The 25,726-nt window shown below is 47.3% G+C and overlaps 1 protein-coding gene and 1 long non-coding RNA gene across 2 annotated transcripts in view; one reads left to right on the top strand and one right to left on the bottom strand.

Moving 5' to 3' along the window:
• PLCB3 (phospholipase C beta 3) overlaps positions 1-25,726 on the bottom strand; it is an 869,107-nt gene that overhangs the window by 517,393 nt on the left and 325,988 nt on the right. The gene's annotated exons all lie outside the window — the stretch shown is intronic.
• LOC138567040 (uncharacterized) overlaps positions 25,282-25,726 on the top strand; it is a 36,093-nt gene continuing 35,648 nt past the window's right edge. The window contains exon 1 of the long non-coding RNA XR_011302089.1: positions 25,282-25,380. This is a non-coding gene — a long non-coding RNA (uncharacterized lncRNA). The remainder of the gene's footprint in view (positions 25,381-25,726) is intronic.

The raw sequence follows: 25,726 nt of genomic DNA, 5'->3' as shown, positions 1-25,726 counted from the left end.
TACAGGCCGTGATAACAGGGCTCTGCTGAGTCTTGAACCTAGATCCACACTAAACCAAAATTAAGTAAACAATAATACAGTGAAGGAGACTAGTACATGGTTCACCAAAGACGTTGCGTCTCTCAAGAGAAAGGGCAACAAAGTGTCATGTAAAATCCACACTATGGGTTACAGACATATTTTGCTTAATAATGGGCATGCCATCGGAGGTTCTCAAAATCTTCAACAAAACGCTGAAACTCACCCAAACACAAATGATAGTGACCGACACTGAAGCTTCCACAAGACACTTCTGCCTTCTCCTCAAGTAAAATGAAAAACAGAGTCAACTTGAAAAATTGCCACTGCCCAAACCATTTACCACCCAAGGCTCTAAAATGTCTGCCTTTTACACACCATTAAACTCATCTCCACTGAATCCATCATTAAAGTGGTTACGACACTGAAGTGATCGACACCACACAGTGCTCCATTCCCTGTAACGTTCTTCAAAGACACAAACAAATAGCTCTGTCTCTGTCCACCCTCCGCAACCCTGCCTTCCCTATGGGGCAAGTTTCCAAACCACTAAAGAACACTAAAAGAACACCTCTGCACAAAAAACCCAATGTAGCATGCACCAACTTAGCTTTTATTCAATCATCAACCTAGCGTTATGATACACAAATAACTGCCACAGTTCGTTATAAATAAAAGTGAATCAATCTCCGTTTTTCACGGCCACCAATCAGGTTTCAGGCCAGCCAAATGGACTAAAACAACTTGGCTAAACATTAGAGAGGAGATTGCTAAACCTTAGATAACAGCCAGCAAGCACTCGTTCTATCAGCAGTGTATAACACAGTGGCCAACATTGCACATCGGCATCAGGTAACAATGTCCCCATACAGAATGTTGCCGGGGAAAAGTCATTGGCGACATTATATATGATGACATTATGTATGGGGATGGGTTGCTGTGATGTCCCCCTGCTCCCTTTGTAAAAAAATAAAATAATTTGTGGGTTGCGGGGTGTGTCCCCCACATATTCAATGTAATAATGTCCCCATACATAATGTTGCTAGGAAAAGCCATTGACGACATATATGACAATATGTATGGGGACTGTATGGTTGCGGGGATGTCTCCTGCTCCATTTGTAAAGATTATTAAAAAAAAGAATTTGGGGTTGCAGGGTGTCCCCCACATGTTCAATGTAATAATGTCTCCACAAAAAAGGTGACATTTTTGTCAGAAGATATGTTTGCGGGGACACCATTACATGGAACGCACACATCACTGGCTTGAACATACCATTGGAAGTCCAGTGGTGGCCCTTTGTTGACTGACATCCTTCCTCATTGACTGATGGGAGTCAAGCATCGAGAGGTCAAAACAGCTCAGAGCCTCATCACTTCACCCGAGGAGCCCCTCAAGAGTCCAAGCTATCCCAGCGGTGATTTAACATTTATACGACTCCTGGATTAACCATTATGAAGTTCTTCTCTACCCCATTTAGAAATGGAAGACTCACAGTTCATAATCTACCTACACGATAATGGAGGACACACCCAGAACATCACAGGCTACCTGTGAAAAATTTAAGATTTCATGATTCAGCTTCCCTCAGCAGTAGCAATTCTATTAACATGTGGCCCACCAATAGAATTAGTGAGGAACCCACGGGTCACATTTGAGTGGAACCAGCAAACACCAAATGCACACTGGGGTCATAGTTTGCCAATTCCAACTGCACCTTAAGTGGTCCTGGGCCTAAAGAGAAAGGACCTCTTTTCACCTAGTCAGAACATTTTCCATTGGCTCCCTATGGAGTAACCACCTAGCCATCACAGTTTAAAATGGTACAGGACAGGGAACTTCAGATTGGCATACTAATCCAGAAAAAACACAAAAGAGGGGAAAAGGCTGGAGGCACTGGGCCCCAAACACTAGAATGGGTACCCTAACACCTCAGACTTCAGGAGAACCCTCACCCCTCTAAGCAATTAAAACAAACATGGCCCAGAGACAGTCTGCCCAGCTTGACTTACCTCCCTTGCATGACAAGAGCAGTCTCACCTGAGACGCCAGCCGTCGATTTAAGAGGAATCTGACTTTAGGACTTCCAAGAAGGCTTCTCACATTCCTTGAAAACAGTACCCCAACACTGCTGCGAGAGCTGCTTGGTCATTTTATGTGGCCCCTACATGGCACAGAGTCATCTTGAATGCAGTTGCTTGGCTTACCACCTCCCAAAACAACCCATTCTAATTTTTCCTCCAACAGAGCCTAGGTCTCAGCCCGTGACCCCCTACCTGCTTGCCCCTAGGACAGTGTGAAGCAGTTTAATCTGCATACGGTGCTGCATAAAACACTAAAATAAATAAATGAGTACAAATGGTATCCAAGAACAGAGAATTTATATCCCACTACCTTATGGGAACCTCCATCTTTCTTACTCCCCCGACCCAAACTCCAGGCAGTTCACAGAAATAACGGGCGTTAAGCACCCGTTGCAGGGCTGGAACGAGTCTTAAAGAGGGACCCGAGACAGGAACACCCCTTTCAGCCCCTGGAATGGATGTTTAACGCCATTAGCACCCCGGTAGTAGTAATCCGGGGTGCTAAAAAGAAAAGAAAAAATTGATTTCAAGGCGTCCCGTTCAATGAATGAAATCCTTTTCCAAGATGGTCACCATGGAAAGGGGCGGGGCACTTCCGAGCCCCTCTTTCCTTTCTATGGCAGCCAGAGAAGCGGGGAAGCAGCTGCAGCTGAACAAACAGGTAGGTGAGGGTGGGAAAAAGGGCAAAACGTTTTCAAGAATAGGGAACGGAGGGTGGGGGGAGATGGTGGCGGGGGGAGCTGGCGGTCGGGCAGCATGGAATGCGAGCTTTCATAGACGGTTCAAGCCCGCCTTCCTAGTGGCTGGCTCCCCCCGCCAGGGTGCTAATAGACATTAAACTCCCTGCTTTATTTCAAGGTGAATACTAAACAAGTTTTTCAAGCTCATCTGCGTCACAGACATACTTTGCAAGGCGAGCTGACATATTATGCAAGGCGGTTCACAAGAGGACAACTTGCTCATCACCAGCACTCTTGCAGGGACTGCTGTGAAGGACAACTGACTGTTGTTCGAACATAAACCCTTTCCAGCCTTTACCAGCCATGTATTTCCACCCAGCCATTAACACAAAATAAGAATTGCGAGAGCAGAAGGTGTTCAAACAGAACATTTACCAATCTTGCATTCCCCGTTCGGACACCATCAAAACGGTCCGAATGAATGCAAAATGCAGAAAACAATCTTTCCAGGGTTCACCCAACTCACATTCACTTTCCACGCAGCTGTGCATGAAGTTAGAGTTTCAGGGGATGAACACACGCCAGAGCACAGTGTCACCGAGCCTACAAGCCAGCAGTGCAAAACAGGCGTCACTCTGATGCAAGGGATCACCACTACAACCTATCGTGCCGTTTTCCTCATTGTGTTTTTTTTTTTTCAGAACACGTTGGATTTGTATTACTTAAATGTACTATGCCTCCCTCCTTACACTTTTTTCGATAAGGTCAATACGTGTTGCTCCATTTGTATATGCACTCTCTTTCCGATCATGCGTTTTCTCTTTGCCTACCTTGCCGTTGTGCTGGGGGAGTTGAGCTTTGTAAGTGCCCTGCAATTTCTAAAGATAAATACTCACAAGCCATGGGGTGCCCAGTGTACTCCCTACATTTCCGACAAGAGGGGCAGCATCAGAAGACCACCCTTCAATCCACTCAAAAATAGCGTAATTCACATCCATTTATTGGCCGCTTTCTTTTGACATGGGTGCACAAACATTCCACCAACTCAAATGCCAAAATGTTTCATACCTACAAAATGAAATGTTGGCATGCTGGAGCAAAACAAAACAAGAGTCAACATGTGTGTGTGCCATCTCCAGATTTTCGCATTGCGGACAGAATGGAAGGGGTCCACAAATCCGCTGGTGAAAAACATCCACTTCTTCAGCGCGGTTTCACTCCTTGCCCAATTGGCCTGGGAAGGCCCACAGTTAAGGGCATGACACGGGTAGTATAGCTCAGTGGCAACGCGCTCGTCTTAGAAGCAAGACAGGTTCGAATCCCGGGTCCGCACTCGGTATTTCGCGAGTTATAAAAAAACAATGCAAATACTAACTTGAATGCTCATTTCGCTATGGGGGGGGTGGCAGATTCTTAATGTTCACATTAGAGGGGTGGCTCCAGTTGTGCCCTTAACACATGTACAAAGGGGCCCATTATTCACTGTTGGAGCAGGGGGGCAGCTGAACCCCCCCTGACCCTTTGGGAACATCCTCAGTGCGACTGCCCCAACTCCCATGGGCTGGTGCGGCCATACACTTAAATAACAAAAAATAAAGCGGCCTAGGTGTGCACCATGTCTATGGCGTGACGGGTTGCTGAGCAACCAACAATCGGGGCACCCAACTTGTTTGCCAGTGAAGACGGAAGACTGCAGGGAAAATGGAGGAGCCACCCCGATAACTTGTGCGGTGTCCTCCTCCTCCTCTCCTCCTCCGCCTTTCCCCCTGGTTACGGGGGAGGGGGTCACCCGAAGCACATGTTGGGAAAGATTTCTTAATTGTAGGTAATTTTCCTTCCATGTGGCAACCCCTAAACTTTTTGCTGTTGTTTTCACCTTGATCTAGACTTTGCCAGAGAAGCGCAGCCTTCTGCCGCACTCCTCTGGGCTTTCGCTCCATTCTTACGGGGAAACTGACATGCCCTTAAGACAGTCAGTACCGAGAAATGTTGTTTTCCGTAATTCTTTCATCATGTTGCAGCTTTCGCGCAACATGACACAAGAGGGCACTGTAAGATAAGTTACTGCTCTCTTGGGTCTCTAGTCACTCTACAGGCCCTAGACACTCTCTTTGGATTGTTAACGAACGGTGCAAGTGAATCACGGACGGGACTGGTGGCAGCGATCGTTTCTTTGTGTTCTGAGCTCCTTTTGGCGGTTTACACGCGTTTCTCGCACTTAGCCCAAAATGGTGGCCTGGCGCCCAAAATGGTGGCCTGGCTCCCAAAATGGCCAGACCACGAGGCTCTTTGTCGTGCCCGCTGACCGTCTTGCCCCCTTCACCTTCCCCAGGTCGAGCCGACCCGGGGCCTTCCTTATTTGGGCATGTACTTTCCCGCGAAACACAGATGCTTTCGCGGGCTTCTACAGGCCTTGTGTGTGCCTCCAGGATGTGGGCTGGGATGTCTGGTCCCAATACACATCCTGGGTGCCAGTGAGTCTAGTGTGTCTTGAATGCCTGGGACCACAGTGATCCGTGATAGGTCCACGTATGGTGTGAATGTTTTGTGAGCAGATCTCCCATTGGGACCCCTCCATTTTGGCGCGAAGGGAACTCTGGATAAGAGGAGGCTGGAAACACCACTACCATGTCGATCTCCTGAGTTCTCACGAACAACGGATACAGGAGCCAAGTATCCTGCAACCAAGAGGCTGAACCGAGGAATCGCTGGTGACCCGCTGAAGGACTGCTCCTCTTCACTGCTGTCGCTCTGTGAAACCATTCTGCCTCTGATCGAACGAGAAGGCCTGTACTGGTACTTCGACCCTTTGGAATAGTGGGAACAACTATTCTCGGCATCTTCATCATCTCCTGCACGTAAGCCTTCAGAAGCGTCTCTGGGCCATCCAGTGGACTGACCAGCTTACCCGGGAGTCTTGCTCTGTAACCGCCGTCAGGTTGCTGCTGTATTCCGAGTCCTTGACACACTCACACGATTCGTACACTTGGCATTCCCAGGTCTGAAGTGAGAAGTGTACATTGGGCTGAAATACAGACGGCCGCTTCGTTGCCCTGCTGTAGTAACAATCTGTGCGGGTTCACTGCGTTTGGGACACCCTCAACTCTAACTTCTGCTGCCACGGAATCTACACGACGCCGAGACGTCCCCTGCTCGTATCTGAACCTGCCAGCACTGAAACTGACACGGAGAAGTCTGGGTCTGCCTGCATCGGGGATCGGTGAGTAGCAACGCTAGGAACTGGTCGCCCTCCTGCAGTAGCCCATAGCTTTTCCTCGCTGTGTTAAACAGCACACCTTTTTCACACTCGCGCTCTGCTTCTGCCCGCAAGTGGAGGCCGCGCTTGAGTAGCGGAGATCTGTTTGCCCTCCGTTGTTCATCACTCTGAACTGCCCGACTTCCTTGAAGAGACTCCCCTTGGCCCATCGGCACCAGCATGTGCAGGTACTTTTGAACACAAGGCTCCACTCTTCGTAGGGCTCGGACTTCCCTCTAGTTAGGTGGCCTCTGAAGGCGAACTGGGTCTAAACGATTACTTGCACTGCCTGTTTTCCTCCCCATCTAGGTGGTCTGCATATTTCGTGCTTCTAACTTTTTAGACCCTTCGGTAATTGTATATATATTGTATTTGGTTGTGATGTGTTGGTTTACTTGAGTTTTATAGTGATTCTTTGCTATGGTCAATATTACAAAGGCCTTGTAATAAATGTGTGTATATTTTTAATATAACACCTGCTTGGAGTAATTTGTAAGTTTCCTTGCTCTGTGTGCTCATTGCAGGCTTTCAGTCACCCTCCCCCCTCTTGAGACCTGGTCTTGACCACCGCGATCGCTACCTTGATTGGTCTGGCTTGTCCAGAGGTTACCCTGTTCCAAGAAACTAGGCTGGCCTTCTGAACCTCTGCCCCTCCAGGACAGAGTTCAGAAATCCATCTTAACAGCGCAGCAAAGTTGGGGAAAGCCTGCGAAGGGCCAACAAGGAAAGGGGCAGGGACGCCCCTTTTATAAACGGGCGGGCTCCTTGCAGCAGGAAACATCAGCTGCTCCTTCAGGACACCCGCCGCCGGAGGATAGGAAGGATTTTGGTCTCCACACACCCACCCACCCACCCACCCTACAAACAGGACAGAATTGGGACAGGGCCTGGTCGTTGACGTAGCAGGACGGCGAGGGGATGAGGCGGCGGTGTTTGGGCGACTAAGCAAAAGAGACAGACTCCGAATGAGCCAGGAGAAAGCTGTAAGGGTCTTCGCTCTTCTCAGACTAGTGCCTCTTGGGAGCCTAAGCGGCAGGGGCATCTGGTGGTAACAATAAGGGCTCAGCTTCCCCCAAAGTAACAGCACTCACTCCGCCCAGGAACACCTGCAAGGGCAGGCCAGGCTTTGACACAGAGGGTTGGGAGATTTGGGCCTCCTGTGGACTTTGTGGAAAGAAAGAGGAAAGCAGGTTGTTGGACACGGAGCAGTCTCCGCATCTTCAGAACTATTTTCACTAATGTGTGCAGTGTGGTTTTATGATATTGTGAAAATAAATGTGCGGCCTTTTTATGCCAAAAAACAAGACAAGGCTCTTTCTGCACTTTATTGGGGGAGCGGAAGAATGAGCATGCATAATGTTATGGGTCCAAATGGACAGATGCACGGGTTATGCAATCTTCCAGAGAGTGCCAGCACTGCTAGAATTTGTTTCTACCCACCATCTGCCCCATCAGTAAGGGTGATCATAAAATAAGGTTTTTTTCTTTGTAATTTCTTTTTTTTAAGTGTTTGGAGGTTTTTATTGCATGCATACTTGCGTGTTTGAATGTAATGCATGCAATCTGTATGTGCGCACGCAAGGGTTTTGAGTGAATCTGTGATGACTGTATGTGTGTGGGCACCTGCGGGTATCTGAATGTCTGGGTAGGAGTGTGGTAGTAAATGCAATGTGTGAAAGTGTATGTGTGGTGGAGGCGAGGGTAGCATTGCCAATGCATAGGTTTACTGTGGCCACAGCTTCATGCAGATAATTTACAGTGACAATTTCTGGCACAGACTGGCCACAGCGTAATGCAAATGATTTACAATGACCATTACTGGCATAGATTGACCACAGCCCCATGCATGCGATTACGCTGACCACCATTACTGGCATTGTGACTGCAGCCTCAGCCTTTTTACAGAGGTCATTGCTGTCATAGATTGTGGCCACAGCGTTTTACAAATGTTGTAAAAAGCACCCATGTACAGTTACTAACATGGGATTTATTTGCCTTTCATGTCTAATCCTAGAGAACCAAACTTAAAATGTATGGCTTTCAATCCCATTTTCGTCAAAAACGTTGCTATAAAATGCACCATTTCAACACAATATTTTAAACACTTTCCTGGGAGGGTAGCTTGCCCCCCGCTCCCACTGAACCTCCCTCCAATTTAATAAATAGATTGTAGTTGGGCCTCATGGAAGTGATTTACAGTGATCATGGATGGCATAGATAGACTGGGGCTGCAGATTCATGCAAGTAATTAACAGATTGTATATCACTTTCATAAAACTGCAGCCACAAATTACTTTGTATCTATGGCAGTAATATTCTGTTATATGGCATTTGTATTGCACCTACTGCCACAGGTTGAACGCCATTCAGAAGTCCGTAGTCAGATGTAAGAAGTGAAGAAAGGATTTCTAAAATGCATGTGTGTATTTTTAGTCTTCACAGAGGTGGGTAGGGAGTGGCTAGGTCCCTAGCAGCAAACCATAGTTATCGCGTGTGAGAAAGGGTGCTGTGACAAAACATCAGGTGAAAGGGTCAGTCAGCGGGGTCAGATTATGTGAACGGCTGGTCCGAATTTTGCGTGGGCCTCAGCTGTATTCTATTGGAGGAGATGAGTGTTATGGATGTGTAATTGAGTGGTGTTTATTGACTGGTTAACATGTGAGTGGGCCGTGCCCGTGCAGGATATGCCATGTTTTGTTGTGGTGGCACGCTTGACGTTCCACTGAGGAGAGACTGACACCTGGTTGGAGAGGATCTTGCATAGCTCATCATAAAGGCTTTACTAGGATAGAATCAAGGTGGGTGGCAAAGTCGCCTATCTTGTCAACTCCCCAGGTGCCCCAGCATTCCTGTCAGGTTAAGTAATTTATCCAGGAGAATGGGCTGAGTTTGTCAAGCTGTCGATGGGAAGAGCCAAGTTTTGAGCGCCTTCCTGAAGGCGAGGTGATCTTCAATGCAACAAATGGTTAAAGGGATTGAGTTCCAGATGGTGGGTGCTAGGACTGAAAATGAGGAGCCCCATATTCTTCTGAAATGATGGGGAGAAGTGCTGCGCCTGATCTGAGGTTTTTGTTAGGCCTGTATCCTGTGCGTTTCTGCTGAAGGTATTTGTTCTGTGCAGTGGAGTGCTTGGTGGGTGATGCACATTGCCTTGAAGGTGGATCATCTCCTGCTTGGAAGCCAGTGATGGACACACGAGGGCAGGTGAGAAGTGTTCTCTAGAGCTTAAGGCTAGGAGGAGCTATGCGGCTGTGTTTTGTACTCCTGGGTGTTTTCTTAGGTGTGATGCGGTGGCTCTCAGGTATAGAGTGTTAGCATAGTCTAAGCATGAAAGGTGATAAGCATCTTTTCAGAGACTCCGAGGAAGGTCAGGTAGGGAAAGAGGCGGCAGAGAACGCAAATGTGCAGCTTTCTGTGGTGGATTTGATGTGAAACGGTCAGGTCCGCGTCCAAGATGCATCTAAGGTTTTTTTACTGTGTTAGAGGGCAGAGGACCTAAAGAGCAGGGCCACAGGTTGGGATGGGGCAAGAGGGAGGTCTTCATGTAAACCATGATCTCAGTTTTGCCTGGGTTTAGTATGAGGTGGTTGAGGGTCATTCAGTGCTCGATTAATGAGAGGCATTTTGCAAGATCAGGGACAATGGCAGAGGGGTACCTTTGAGATTTTGAAAATGATCTGGGTGTTGTCTGCATAATTGTAGCAGGTCTAAGAGTGTCGAAGAAGGAAGCCAACACAAAGGTGGCATGGTTTTGGTTAGAAACTTTTATTTCTCAAATAAAAGAACTCACTGTTCCCATCTCTAAGAGGGTTGTCCCTGCCTCAAACTAAAACTAAAGGAATTGTCAGAATGTCCATTAAATCAAAGTTCCACCATCCTGTGTCAAATCCTTCTCGAACCCTCAAACTAAAACTAAATAATAAACAGAAAGTTCCTTCTTCAGGGGAATGCCTCCCTGCTCCCGTTTCTTGATCCGTGTCCAACAGTTCTCCCTTCCCCTGTCTTACGGGCTTCCCCAGTCTTTATCCAATGTCCAAGGAGAATGGCACCCTTATCCTGGTGCACACCTATGTAGATCGCAATAGAACCAGGAGGAATGTCTCCCTACCCCTGGTGTCTACAGTACAAGTCTCTGTCCACTCAGTTCACCACAAGGCCAGGGGGAATGGCACCCTTTTCCTGGCACCTTTAACACACGTTCTGGGCCTGCGCCAGGAGAATGCCTTCCTCCTCCTGGTGTTGCTTGGTCAATTCACAATATTGCCTGGGGAAATTACTCCCTTCCCCTGGCATCTTGATCACAGTTCTTTGTCCAATACCAGGATAACGACTCCCATCTCCTGGTATTACTTGATACAGTTCTTTATCACTATTGGGGTTACTGCCCCTTCTCTGGAGGCAAGTAATTTCCTCACTACCACTGCACCGAGGTACATTTCCTCTGATGCTTTTCTTTTTACTGTTGGAGTCCCAGACACTTCTCTGGTGGCCAGCGGTTTCCTCAATACCACTGCGCCGCGGAAGATTCCCTCTGATGCTTTCCTGCTTACTGGTGGGGTCCCAGACCTTCCTCTCCTTATGCCTATTAACTTCCTTGCCAAAACTGGGCCGGGGAAAAGCCATTTTAGCCTCCGTGTTAAACCCCGGTTTTCATGTACCTTACCTCTTGCGGGGCTTTGGGATGCCTAGGACCGGGGAGCAATTCTCCAGCTCTGTGAGCTTCTCTGGTCTGCACTCCTGGCTTTGCGGCATCTTTCTGGCCTTGGGATGTGGTTCGCCTTCACTCGGCGAGTGGAGAACATCCTTGGCATCCTCTTGCCGCATTTCAACTTTGCCATAGCTGTCGATCTGCATTGAAATCTCCCGCGCTGGAGACTCTGTATAAAGCTGCTTTCCCCAGCAGGACTCGATACCACTTCTCATGCCACCACTGTGCTTTTCGTTATTGCTTCGTTCGGCTCTGCGGCCGGGCTTCTTCCTTCCAACAGCCCTTTGTTCATTTGTATGCTTTGTATCCAGTTCCTCGCAAATAGGATTGCACAAGTCCTTCTTTGTTTCTTTGGGACTGATCCTCATTCCTCCTTGGGGCCACCGCGTACCACTGCTGTCACAGTTCATGGCCTTAATGTCTGCTATGTTCCTCCTCATCCTAGTACTTTTGGTTTTAGGCCCTGTGAGGAATGTGAGGGCGTCCTCCCTTCTTTCCCCAATATATCCCTGTCCCAGGCAGCCAGGAAAGGTCATCGCTATTGGATCCTGAGGGTGGACATGTTATGTTAATGTTAAAGGATATTTGTACTGCGCACTATCACCAACGGAGTGGCCCCTGGTGCTCTGGCAGCTCTGAAAAAGGGAGGTGAGTTAGTGGGAACAAGCTGGAAAAGTGCAAGAGAGCAGTGATGTGCGGTTGGTAGTCGTCGTGTACTGTTGTGCAAACCTATGTGTGGTTTGTTTTGTTGTTGCAGTGCAGTGACGTTTGTGTGGATTTTTGTGTTGTAGGCTTGTGGTTGTGTTTGGTTAGAGTTTGAGAGGTGTATGCAGAGGGGTGAAATTGTTAGTGGAATATGTGAGAGAGGATCACCTCGATGGAGGAGACTTGGGGAGTGGAGATGAGGCACCTTTTGGTGAGACACAGTATTGCCCATTGCCCTTTTATAAAGTGTCTGGCATCCCCAAGGCCTTTGTAGGCTATTACTAGTCCCTTCCCAATTTTCCCAGTAAATCATCTCCCAGTAAACACCAGTCAAGTACTGGCACGGGGAAGAGACAAACTAGAGCGATACATCCTTTCTTTATTTACTCACACACACAGACACTAGTTATACACTAGGACAAGGAGGAGGCAAGCTAGATCAATGGAGAACGTCCAGGTTGGCAGTGAGCGGTCTAATCCTTTTAGGACCAATCAACCGGCGGGAAGTTTAAAGGCAGCACAGCGGTGAGAATGGAGTCAGCCGGGGCAACCGTGTCAGCTGTGTCAGCAGGGTCAAATGTGGAAACAGGCCTACGGGCTGCTGGACGAAAGCAGACCTCTCCAGAAAGACTGCGTTGTAGACTAAGTGCTTGAGGAACCCGGAGCGAAGCAAAGTATATGCAACGGGAAGCGAGGCTAAAGGAAGCTGGATGTCTCTTGCAGAACATGGCAAAGGAACCAGAGTGACCAGGCGAAGCTGCCAAGTGAGGTCCGAGCAGCAAGAGGGGCATCAGTGGCAGGAGCAAAGCCACGGAGAGACGCTGATGAGACCGAGCAAAGCACTGCATGACAGAAGGAGCTTGTGGCAGCCGGAAACCTCGCTGGAACGTCATAAACTGACCTGTGAGTCAGCCTAGGAAGAGAGACACCTTGACGGCAGGCAGGCATGTAATATTTATAAGAAAGTTAATGAATGCCGATCTAAATGAAAGCAAGCATTTTGAATACCGAACTAAATGAAAGCAAGTACGGTTGAATACTGGTATGAATGAAAGTACTTTTGTGGAATTACATGATATGAAGAAACTGTGCAACTTGGGAGAACAAGAGAGTGAAAGTGCAACAAGTGAATGGTGGCAAAACAAGCAATCATAAAGCCTCATGAGGATATGAAGAGACAATAAACCAAGCACCACTGTAGGAATGACAGTGGTAACGTGCAAATGAAGAAGCAGCAAATAAGGTGTGTGTTACGTGACCTGTAATAGGTGGACCGTGTGGTCCAACAACTGCGCCGGGACCGAGTACAGTCATTTATAGAAAAGTCACTTAAAGCACCACAAGGAAGCTTGTAATTGATTCTAAAGGAAATCTTGTGTGGTTTGAAATTAAACAATTGAATTCTATGAAATTGCAGAAAGGTAACAAGGACAGAAGAGCTGGAAAGTATTCCAGGGTATTGTGTTGTATTGAAAGACTTGAAAGCTTGGGGAAAGGAAAACCTTTTTGTATTGTGAACTATTCGAACCTTGGCAAAGGGAAATCCTTTGAAAAACAAGAACTGTACGAAGCTCTGAACTTTTATTTGAACACTTATCATTTTGAGACTTATCATTTTGAACACTATAGTGTGTAGTGAGGTTGCCCAAAACAATGTAGGGGGATCAAGGGATGGCCCCCCCCAAGATAATTGTTCAAAACAATGTGTTGAAATGGTGCATTTTACAGCACAATTTTTGAAATAAAATTGGATAAAAACTCCTACAATTTACAATTGGTTCTCTGTGGTCAACACATTAAATCAATTCCAATAAATGCCATGTCACCAGCAGTGCACAAGAGCATTTTACAAAGTTTTCATTAAGACCGGGCCACAGTCTATCTGTGCAAGAAATGGTCATTGTAAATCACTTGCACAAAGCTGCACCCACAATCTGTCTGTCGGTCATGAAAGTGATTGACAGTGATCAACAGATCCCAAATAGTACACTTGCATCCTTTCTCCTCCACCCCTGCACAGAGAGCCGTAGGGTGCCGCCCTCTCCCCCGTTCTTTAACCTCTACCTGAGCCCCCTTCCTGTAGTCATTCAATCCCATGACCTAACCTGGGTGACAATTCACAAGGTATTGTCACTTCTTCCCAGGGGGGGGAGACCTTTTCCATGAAGCTAGAGGTGCGTCCGTTACCCAATAGTCCCCCCTAGGGGTGTTATAACGCTGGAGGAACTCATGGGGAGGGACTCCCCCTCTGGGCATAAGGACTATCACCTGGGGTACAATCCGATGAACGTTGCCACTCCCCATCATTCCTTAGCCCTCCCTAATTTCCAGAGTCACTACATGGAAATTAAGCCTGTGTATTATTGTAACATAGGGCTGTGAAGGCATCATAAAGTAGACACAGACAACACAATTAAAGTTTGGGATACAAACATTTATTCAAAAGAAAAGAAGATTGGAAAAAGGCCTAATTAGCCCTATGCTAAGGTTGGAATTCCCTATCTAAATAAAGCTAAGGATGGTCTGTGTCCGGAAGTTCAAATCAAATATCTCTGTGTCCAAAACCTATACTTGCCATCACATCTATTTGTATACCATGTGTAGGGATGTTGCTTCAAAGTTTCAAAACCCTGCCCTGTCCGATGTATGAGGCCCTACCCTCGAAAGAAGAGAAATCTAAAAGATGCTTACAAAGTAAACTATGTCCGTCGTCCAGAAAACCTATTCCAGTATGGATTCTGTCCCTACCACTTTAAAAATAAGGGAAGTACAACAAAGACAAGAAATTTACTTCACCAACCAAGGAATGGAGGCTAGCTTACGACCCCCTCATGATCTTTCATAATCAAAGGTAGCGCATGCTGGGGCCCTTTGCAGAGTCCCACTAACTAATAGAAAGTACCTTGTTTCTGTCTCTCCCTCTTCAGATTGCATCACTGTATCATAGTCACCGATTAGTCTCTTCAGTATTACAGTTTTTCAGAAAGCTTGTGTCCGTCTCTGGCTGACAATCCAGTCTGTATTGTTGACCCGACCACTACTCTGTGCCAAGTATTTTCCCTGCGATCCCCAGCAAGGAGTCTTGCTACACTCTCTCCAGTGTGGGTTGCCCTTCACGGGGTGGTCAGGTTTCTTGCGCCAGATTGAATCCTGTCTTGGGGTTGGGTTCTCTCCCTCTTGCCGTTTGGTTTCTAGTACCCTGCTCTGGGTTTTGCTTTTGTTTACCCGCCTTGGGTTTGCCGCGTTGCCCCTCCCTGGGGTTGGGTATCTGATAACCTGTGTTATGACCTGATTTCTGGTAAACAAACTTGAGTTATAGCTTCTCATGCCCCACCTTGGGGTATACTCTCTCACCGCACCTTGGAGAATGTTGTCTGGCGTCCAGCTTTGGGGTGTGGTTTCGTGTAGCCCGCCTTGAGCTATGGCTTACCCCTCTTTTTTTGCAGTATACTCTTCCTGCCCCACCCGTCATGGCCACAGTCTGCTTCGGGGCTATTCTCTCATGGTCCCCTCATTGTTCGGTAGTTCCGCTTCTGCCCACCGCTGGTCTCTTTGGTTGAGACCCTGCGGGTGTGTCTCCGGCGTAATCCTCGATGGCGTCTTGGCGTTCCAAAGGCCTCTCCACTCCCGTGAACATCACAGCAAGCATTGGTTCGTCGCCTCGGAACATGCCTCCCAAGAGGAGGACTCTCCGTCTGTGCAGCTCTGCAGGCAACTTGCTCCCGTCTTCGCTTTAGTGTCAGTCACATCTTTTTGTTTCAAACCACAAAGGGGCAGGTTTGTTCCCTACACTTTCCCTTCAGGCACAGATGCGTCTGAAAGGGGTCAGAAGGCCAGTCAATCATTCTTGCATGCAATTAACAGTCAGTACACCATTCAATTACCACATAGCCCACAAAAGCATCATCTTCTTGGGATAATGGAGGATAACAAATATCCCTGTCTTGAGATGACCTGTCCACTAAGGGAGTGGGGGATTACCCCAGTGAGATCCCACTTGCCCTGTCCCCTAGGAGGTGTGAAGCTTAGCGGGCTCACCTCCCTACTCCCAAAGGGGGTGGCTCCCCCTTGTGGAGAGGGGATGGAATTCCCAGATTCAGCACAGTGGGTGAATTCTTTTAACCCATTCCATGAAGACTTTACCCACTGAAACTCTTTGCCAGGACACTTTATGCTGAGATGTAGTGTAAGCTTCTAAAGCTGCCATGTGTACTTTGAGGGAGGTATAGACTACTGCCGGGTTTAAGAGATAAAGGATGTAGGTAATAATGTGCGTTGGTAAGCATAAAATGGGGTCTATGTTCTTTTGAGTGCACCAAATAACAAATCGCCTCCACTTGTTATAATAACAATGTCTTGTGTTAGGTTTTCTGGCCTGCTTCAATAGCTCAATGCAACCTGTCAGTAGTTGTAAGTGTCAGAATTCTAAGACTTCAGGAACCATGCTGCTAAATGAATAGCTTGCGGACATGAAAGTGTGAGTTTGCCATGTTGCTGTGTTAGTAGGTTGTGGACTGGCTGGACTTCAAATGTTGGTTGGACCACCATCCTTGAAGAGGATACCATGTTTGTCTTGCCCACATTGGTGCAGTTAGAACTGGAGTTAGGCTCTCGTGTAGTAACTTGTGCATTACCTTGCAGAGTAGAGGTGTTGAGGGACGGCAAGGAAGCGCAAGTAAATATCCCTGACAGGCTCATCCATAGAGCGTTCCCTAGTGACCAATTTTGTGGGTGACTTGATGCAGTGTTGGGAGGTTTTGTTTTGGGCTGTTGAAAACAGATCCACTGTTGGCTGTCCCCACATGTGTTGATTTCCTATTTGTGGTTTTGCTGACAAACCCTGCTTAAGCTGTCTAGGTGAATGTGATTGCCAAGGACAGGCTGTGATTGAATGTAAATTCCTTTCTTGATGCACCACCGCCATATAGCCTGTGCTACAATTGACTGTTTTCTGGAGGGTGGTCCTCCCCATTTATGCATACCATAGCCGTGGCATCGTTTGTATTGATCAATGTGCATTTGTTCGATGTTTTTGTTTGGAATGATAAAAGTGCCATATTTATTGCCTGTAGCTCTAGCGCATATATGTGTTGTGTTGATTTGTGTCCATGTTCCTTGTGAAGTGAGCTCTTGGCAATGGCCCAGAGAAACCTTTTTTGGCTTGATTTTGCCTCGCTTTAGGTGAAACCCAACATGAAAAGGAGGTCTGCTCTCTTAACTGTTGTACAATGTATTTGCCTGGGACTCCGCTGTTATGAGCTAGTCATCCAGGCATGGTTAAACAGAAATGTGTTCCTTGTGTAGAAGCACTGCGATCACTGCAAGCACTTTTGTGAATAGACAAGGTGACAACGCTATTCCAAAAGGTAATACATTGAATTGGTAATGACGTTTCCAGATCTTGATCTTAGAAATTTTCTGTGAATGGGGAACATTGAACCATGAAAGTATGCATCTTTCTTGTCTAGAGTGGTCAAGAATATTCCCCTTATAAGGAGAGGAATTACCTCCTGGAGTGTGGTCATTCGGAATGTTTGGGGGCTTCCGTATTTGTTTGCTGCTTGGAGTTCTAATACTGAACTTATTGTTTGTCTTTTTTAGGTACCAAGAAATAAAGTGAGTACATGCCCCTGGTTTACCCGACTTGGAGGAACTTGCTCGAAGGCGCTCTGTGGAGCAGGGCCTCGATTTCTTTTTCTAAGAGCTCCTGTTGATTCCGTGGTAACCGTCTGTTGCACGGTGGTAGATTGCGCAGTGTTTCTAGAAACTGTGTGCCGTATCCGCTCACGTCTGTTTCTAGCATGCAGTGATCTGATATTATCCCCTTACATGGGTGGGTAATTCATCCTTCATAAGGGAGGCACATGTGACGGGACCTGAATCGGAGTCATCCCCTGTGTTTCCCTCTACGATGTTGCCTAGAGGGGGACAAATGTGTAATGCTGTAGCATACCCGAATAGTAGCTAGTACCTTGAATTTGCATGAACTGCGTTGCTGGTTAGGAGCATGTGTTGCTCCGAAAGAAGCGGCTGTTAGCCTGGGTAGCTCTTGGCTGGACAGATCTGCCTGTTATCTAACCAAGGGTTTTAAGGAAGTCATGATCTTTTTTAGCCAGCTCTAGTGTTTCGTCGAATGCCTTGCCAAATACTGTGGCCGCCTCAATGTGTTTGTGTAATAGGGCTGACTGAGTTTCAGTTTTGAAACCTGATCCTCTTAGCTAGGCGTGACGTTTTAGAACAGCCGCCCCGCAGCCCCCTCCCACTCCCCAAAGACCAGACAACCTGCTGTTTCTGCAGCTTCTTGTGTGTTCCGGAAGATGGTATTTGCTGTCTTTATCCCCATTTTAAATGATTTTAGGGTAAATCCCTGCAACTCTGTGTGGATGTATTTTTCTAACTTCTCCTTATCGTCCCACTGTGCCCAATCATCAGTGCCATGGCATTAGCAATCCTGTCACTATATGCCACACAGGTTGCTGCTTTGCGTCCAGAAGGATATATATGCCTGCTCTCCTTATCTGTAGGATATTCTGTGGCTGACATTGGTGTGTTTGTCCTTTTCTATCTGTAGTCACAACTAGCAAGTCAGGGACAAGTTGACCTCGGATGTACAGAAGATCTGAGTAAGACTGTTTATATTTCTTCTGCACCCTGGGGTTTACAGTTTAGTGGAAAACGGATTGGCTAAAGATGGCATTAGCCATCTGCGTGCTTTTAATGGAAGAGCGCAGTGGGATTCAATGTGAAATGTGAGAAACCAGAGGTTGTCTCACCCGCTAATCCTCAGGGGATCTGTCATCCAAGTGACCAGGATACATTCATCGCTTTTGGATCCTGTTCCTGGGGGTGGACCAGTGTGGGAAGATCACCTGGGTGAGGGGCCTTCGGGGAGTGAAACACCTGATGGCGAGATGAAGTATCCCCCTCCCTGTAACACATTTACCCCATCCTACCCGGTAGGATATTTAGGAACTCTACCCCCCCCCCTTTCCCTTCACGAACACTTTCACACAGACAGCCCGCTCTGGGAGAAACCAGACTCACACCAGAGCATTATACTTGACTTGTCCCACTACTATGGTGAGGCAAGGTCAGGCAATTACTGGCATCACTCACACATGCAGCTTTTTAACATGACCCAGGTGTATAAAGATAGGGGGCTTTAAAGGAGGAGGAAGGCATTGTACAAGCATGGCAAAGCACACAAAGGGACAGTATTTTTCCGACAGCAGCTGAAGGAGGGAAGAAAGACGCAAACCAGGAAGGGTGTGGAAGGAGGGAGATACCCTTGACCTTTCCGGCAAGAAACAGTTGCTTTCCAAAACCCTTCAGAATAGAAAGTGCAAGGCCAGGAAACTAGACTGAAGCATCCTGTATTGTGTGTCAGATAACCGGGGCCACACTGCACAGCTGGCCAAGTCAGGGAGGAACAGCAGCCACCGTGATACCGTCCTTAGCTCCAAGATCCAAGCAGTGCCAGAGAGATCAACAAAGCCGGTGAGTTGGGGAGAACGATGCAAGACCGGTCTGTGTTGAAGTCAAGGTTGCATGCGGCAATATTGTATAAAGAGCGCAAGATTGAATATTGTTAATGCGTGTGATGAGACTCGAGGAAAGCTTAATTGCTGCCGATGTTTGAACATTTACGGAGAAAGATACAATACCAGTGACAGAGTGGTCCGGCACCACGAGGGTGCTTAATCAAAGGTCTCTGTAAGGTATCCAGCCAAGAAATAGCAGAAAGGAAAGTGGAAGATTTGTAAGAACATTGTGTGAAGTGAATCGAAGTGGTCCTGCGATGGTTTAAGCAAAACCCATCACACATTAAGTCTTCCGATTTTTGATGTAAAGAGGAAAACGGAGAAAGTGGGAATACATGGTCCAAGCCTGATCGAGGGAGACCAATTGTGAACATTGTGCTGAAGGGGTCTGAGCCTAAAGGAGGGAGACCCATGATGAACAATGGAAGCGAGAACTTGTGAATGTGAAAATCCTGATAAGAAAGTAACTTGGGTGCTTGTTTGTTACGGCAGCCCATCTACAGTAAAAGACTGTTATTGGGAAAAAGGCTTTGGCGGAAGGCCCTGTTATCTATGCTTTGACCTGTATCCTTGTGGCAGAGAAGCCAGAGTGTGTACGAAGCTAGAGCGTGCTGCCTTAGCCAGTGCTAAAAACGTGGGGAAGGGATGCCAACTGCTCAACTATCCTGACATATTATTTTGTGAACACTTTTCTTTTTGTATACACTATTGACCCGCACCATTTGTATTTAGAAGTAAGGATTGGCAATAGATTTGTAAAGACCCTTTTATTTTGACAAAGACTTGACTAGGACTGCATTATTTGATGGTGGTAGCTTGCTCCCATCCTTAGATGTAGGTTTAAATATGTGTTCAACCAACCCATTGAAGTTCAATAAACACCCTTGAACTGTGATCATTTGGGTCTGTCTTCACCGTTTGATATCATGCCTCCCTTACAGAAACCAACTCGCTCTTTTTTAGGATGTCCTCTACACAATCCAAATCCTCTTCTGGTTTCTGTAAGGATACCAAAACGTTCAGCTGCTCTCTTCAGTAAATGCGAATATTGAAAATGATCCTCAGTTGTAGATGAGGAGACTGGGTGTTGGGCAACAACCTCTTCAGGCAATGGCATTATATAAACATCAGTATCAATGTAGTCCCGATACTCCTGGTGTGAGTGTGTCCCCTGCATCTTGAAATTGTTTGTGCTCTAAAAGGGGTTTGGAGTGCGATTTGTGGTTATTTCCCAGGAAAATCACCATCTGTAATACTTTTTATTTTGGCTGTTTCCTGTTTCTCCATGCAAGACACCATATTGGACATGTTTTTTTAAAGTCTTTTATCAACCATTCTCTTTGGCGTCAACGATTGACTTCTGGTGCAGTTTCTCAGGTGTTTTGGCCTGGTCTTACTGTTCAACGTCAATATCACCCCCTACCTCCCACTCTTATTTTGAGTCTGAGATGTCTACTAGTGTTTTCCACTTGATTGCTGAAGTGAGTGTTGTGTCTTTAAGAGCTATTAACATTGAGACAGCGGTCGTGGAAGATGGTGTGGTGGGTGTCGTATTCTTTGATTGCCCATCCCATGTCCATTTTTGTTGAGCCCCTCTTTGGCCATACCTTTATCAGTGGAAAATCCAATCGATGCAGTTTGTGGTTCAAGGTCGAACCCTCAACACTCTTTTCTCGGCTACACCTGTGTTGGTGCCTGTGCTTGGGAAACTTTGCGGCCTCACAATGACCAGGGTACTTCTCCCTCACTTGCCCATAGGTGAAGCGGTCGGAGCAGGGGGTCTGCCACAAGGTTTTACAGCAAGCTGCCTCTTTACTAGGCTTTTCAGGGTCATTTCGACTCCTGCGTTGGATAACCAGACCTCAAGTTCAGCCGCTCAAATGTCCAACTCTGCCGCTACCGATTCCGCCTGCATTGCATACTGTGACGATCCTTCAGATGGCGTCACTACTCCCGAGGGGATAACCCCTCTCCATGTGGCTAGAGAGGTGAGGCCGCCAACTGATAGTCCCTCTAGGTGTGCTAACATGCAGGTGGATCTCATGGAGAGAGACTCCTCTCCTAGGGATAAAGACGTGATTGGGAGAACCAGCCCCTTTAAACCCCAACCCGCTAGGCTGACAGTGGGACCTGAAATGTATGGGTCTAAACTCCCGTCTCCAACTATTTGTTCCTGTGAAACATCGAACTACCCTGATGGTTTAGGTACTGAGACGAAGAAGCTCCTGAAAACGCTACAAGTGAGCAGGAAAAACACCAGAACAGCTGTATCAATAGAATGGATGCTACATCAAGGCAGACCATAGTATGTGGATCTTCTATTCCACCTGATCAACGAGAACTTCACTTGCTTCCGGTCCAAGAGTATACTCTTTACAATTCTATGCTGGGTTTTCAAATGCAAGATTGCCCTGGCCCCCTGCCTTTTCTAACTAATTTCGTTGCTGAAATGGTATCAACCTACAAGGGGTCTAAGGTCAGCGCACAGTTACCTCTTGGTAATGCCCCACACATGCTGCTCCAGGCGCAGGGTTCGAAATTGAGGGGAGCTGGAAGTTATTCAGCTACTGCTTGTTACCTAGAAGAGTCTTTTTAGCTTGGTACCAACATCTACGAGGAGCTACTTTTGGCTTTCCAGGCTAACTGGTGCAGAACAAACGCACCTATGTGAAATGTACTGTCCGTTTGCAGCAATCTATACAACATTGAAATCATAAGGGGTTATAAATAATGAGCAAAACAATAGGTTTACATCTCACGTGGAAGTTAGCTCTTTGTTCCCCAGAAATAGCCCCCACTCTTAATTTCGATCCCCTGAAGGGTGACAGACGCTTTACGGTAATTGGCCCTACACTGTGCATCAAATTTCCCTTGGAACTACGCAAGGCTACACACTCCTTGCATTCAGGGAAAACCTTCCAACCCTCTTCTCTTGCCGATTCACACTATATTTATTTTGCTTGGTCAGCGTATTGGACATCTGAGCCCAGATACAGGTTTCATGTGCGGTTCAGTAGGGATTAGCACATTATAAATTAAAATTCAGTAGGCCCTGCTTTCATCGCTGAATCCCCTCTCTGGGTCCACCTACTCCGCCTTTCCTCATCCACAGTGACTCCATTGTGGCTCAGCTCCATCCGTGGCCGGGCCCCCAGGGACGTCATTTAGGGGTCGCCAGGGGGTGCAGTTGCGACCCTTGAGGTCTCCCTTGCTACCCCTAAAAAAAAGAATTTAAAAAAAACCTTTTTTTTTAATCCAAGGTCATGGCCTGTGGCCAGTGCCATGTGGCTCTTTGTTTCTGGAGTGGCTGGTTTTCTTGCTCAGGCCTTTAAAAAAGCACAGCACAGAAGTGACCCTGATTAAGAACGAATGGGACTACCAAATAATTTGTCTTTCTGGACTTCTATACAATAATTGCTGGACTCTTTAAAGGTTTATTTCAGGCACACTTCAGGGGCTGAGCCACTGATTTAGACTGTTTTAAACACCTTAACTCGGCCTTTCATCCTTCTGAGGATGATAAATGAGTACCATCACAGGTTGGGTGATATTGTATATTTGTTCTATATAAAGCGCATAAGCGTAAGTGCTATTTAATAGCACATCATTATCATTTGGTCATGGGCATCTGCTTGCATTTACAGTAATTTGGTAATATGGCCTATACACACTGATCTTAATGATACATAAGATGATCTATTATTGTACGAAATGTATATATCACATTATAGTGATATTGTAACCATATTTTTCGTAGTGCGCTTAGGAACAATGCTATGTGATGCCACTTCCTGTTTTGTCAAGGGGTGAAAGGTCGTGTTCCATCGCTTCCCGTGATATCGCTTTGGGGTGGGGTCAAATGACATCACTTCCTGTGATGTCATCAGTGGTCAAGGGTCGTGTGATGTTACTTCCGCTACCCCTGGCATTTTTGTGAAGTGACGTTCCTGCGGACCCCTGGAGACAGAAGTCGGCTTGGGCACCAAAGAAAGAGTGGCGCAAAGTCATAAATGGCAATTCGTTACCTTTTGTGATAGACTGTTTTAGTGGTACCCAAAGGGGTGGTTGTAAAATGTGTTGCAAATTGTCATCTGTGTGCAATAACACTTCTTAGACACAGTGAAAACACCCAGGCCTGGCGTCATCCCTCCTCGCCCACCTATCTGGCCTAGCCAGCTTGCCTCACTCCCTGCCTCTTCACAGTCTATTGCGCCCTCTTTCCCCGTCTCTTCTCCATTTCCTCTTTCCCTTGCTACTAAAAGGGAGGAACAAGAAGCGGCAGGCTGTCAACGCCTCTTCGTGTGCAAATGATGCCTTTTCTTTGGGCTTCGGGAAGAGGCGCCCTGTGTTTCTTGAATCTCCACTCCCATTGCCCATGGGTAGAGTGGGCTCTGGTCTCCGTCTGGGGAGGGGCGAGGGTTGAGGGTGCGTGGGGAGTATGCGAGAAGCCATGGGAAAGTGCAGTTCAGAGACGGAGGTCCGGCAGCCGATTTCCAGATGGCCTGAAATATAGATGTTTGCAAACAGCACCTACTGGGATATAAACAGGGAAAGGGGCCAGGGACATCGGCACGCCCCGAGCAGAGAGGAGGAGGGGGCCAGGCGGGAGGGCCTCTCTCCCAAACACAGGAAAAGGCCAGGACGTCGTGTTGGGGCTCCCCTCCTGCACCCTCAATAAAAAGGACCGAATGCTGTTGCAGAAACCAGGCAACAGGGGCACTTCCCCAGAAAAAGGGGCAGGATCGGCAATTCTGCCTCTACACACCCCAAATGAACTCTTAAACAAAATAGAAAAAGGGGCAGTGATTGGGGATTCCTAAACACAAGAAAGAGGGCTAGGGAGACAACTAAAGGCCCTCTAGCTAAAGTCACCCTTTCACCCCCCCTTCTGTTCTCTTTCTCGCAAGTTCTCCATCTACTGGTCCCTCCTTTTCTACCCCTCCCTTTTGAACCCATGTTTTCATGCGCTCGCCCTCCGCCTGCCCCAGCACTCTATGTTGCTTCACTTCACCCCTGCCGCTCTGCTCACCACCCTCCCCAATGCCCCCTTTTCGCCCCTCTCTCTCCACGTCCATCTCTCATGTTCTCTCCCTGCTGTTTATTCTCCGCTTCCAGCGTCCTGAATCTTCCTCGTGCAGCTGCGTGTTCTACCTGCGCTGCTCCTTCTCCCCCCTTCACTCCCTGCTCTCATTCTTTCCCACCCTCTTTCTTGGTCCTCATCAATGTGCCACTTTCCCATTCTTGCTTCGCATCTCTACTCTCCACTGGCTCTCACATTCATCCTTCCCTCCCTGTGCTCGTCCTCTTTGTTTTGTTCTTCCTCCCCACTTCCGGATTTCCTCTTTCTTGCACTCCTTCCCCTTTCTCTCTTCCTACCGTTCCTCAGCCCCATCTTTGGCCCTCGATTCTTTCTTCTCCGCTCCCCCCCTTTATTATTGCCCCTTTTCTCCTCGTCCCATTCCTTTGCATCCTTCACATTTGATCCCTCTTCATCTCCGTCACCGCATTTCTTCTGGGCTCCCCTCCTCTGGCTCCTTTTGCGTGTTCGTCCTCTCTCCCTGTCTCCCACGCCTTCCTGCCCGCACTTCTTGCCTCCTCTCGCTCGCCGTCACGCAGCTGGACGCCAGGGGCCAGCGCGTGCTTCCCGGGGCGTTTATCATTCGAAGTTGTTATGTTTGTATGCTTGAAGGATGGCAGTGCTCGCTCTGGAGCTTGTGTTCGCTCTGCCACTAGAGTGGGGGATGGGATAAAGCGTAAGGGCGAGCATGCGGATGTGGCCACAGTGAGGGGGTGTACGGTGGGCGTGGTTAAGCATTGCACGTACTTGTTTTAGGGATGTCCTGCTAGAGAAGCACACCTATCAAGTACATAATAACAATGTATAGCGCTTCATACCGGATTCTGTGCATTTCGAAGCACTGTAATAAATAATTTTATTTTAATTGTATTTATTTACAGAATTACACATTTAATAAAAGCACACTTTTAATACTAAATACTTCCTTATTACATATCTACAGTTCTTAACAAAGGACAGTACCCTAACAAACTGACATAGGTCACTTCATAAGCACACGTGACCAACCCAAAACAGTCTAAGCCTGTCGGATCTTTTTCCACAAGATGGTGAAATGAGCAATGCAACCCTCGTGGCAGCCACTCTCGTGAGGATTATCCCATATGTCCTTGCTCGCGTTATTCCCCTCCATTGCTGCTGACCGCAGGGCCAAACGACGAAGCTTCAGAAGTGACGCGCTGTCGCTCAGAAGATGCTTAACTGTCTCCAGCTGCGACTCACCACTCAGGCGACAAAACCTAGAGTTCCCGGGTGTTTGTCTCCAGCTGCAAGTACCTCAAAAGACTCAACTACGTCGAGTTTAATTCTGAGGTAATCCAAACCAGAGTATTACCCAAGAAATTATGAATATAGCTTGGCAACTCTCCACGTGCCTGAATGCACTCAATGTATTCCGCACTGTTGCTTTTAGTGGCCTTACTCTGCGTTTGAAGGACTTTCTTCATGATTTTCTTATATGGACTAAGTGGCATTGCCAGCACATTTTCTGAACCCCAACTAAGCCAGCTCTCCGCCATGAGCCCAACTTTCCCCAGGCAACTATCAGCAACACATCATACATTAGCTTGTTCAGTGAAGCTTCTTACGCATTCACAAGCTTCCAGTATAGAGTTAGAATGCGAACAAAAATGGCCACTATGTTCAGTTCCAAATAGAT

Source organism: Ambystoma mexicanum, chromosome 2p, assembly GCF_040938575.1.
Source record: "Ambystoma mexicanum isolate Mex_15411 chromosome 2p, UKY_AmexF1_1, whole genome shotgun sequence".
Classification (NCBI taxonomy): Eukaryota; Metazoa; Chordata; class Amphibia; order Caudata; family Ambystomatidae; genus Ambystoma; species Ambystoma mexicanum.
This window is presented reverse-complemented; position numbering and strand designations above follow the sequence as displayed.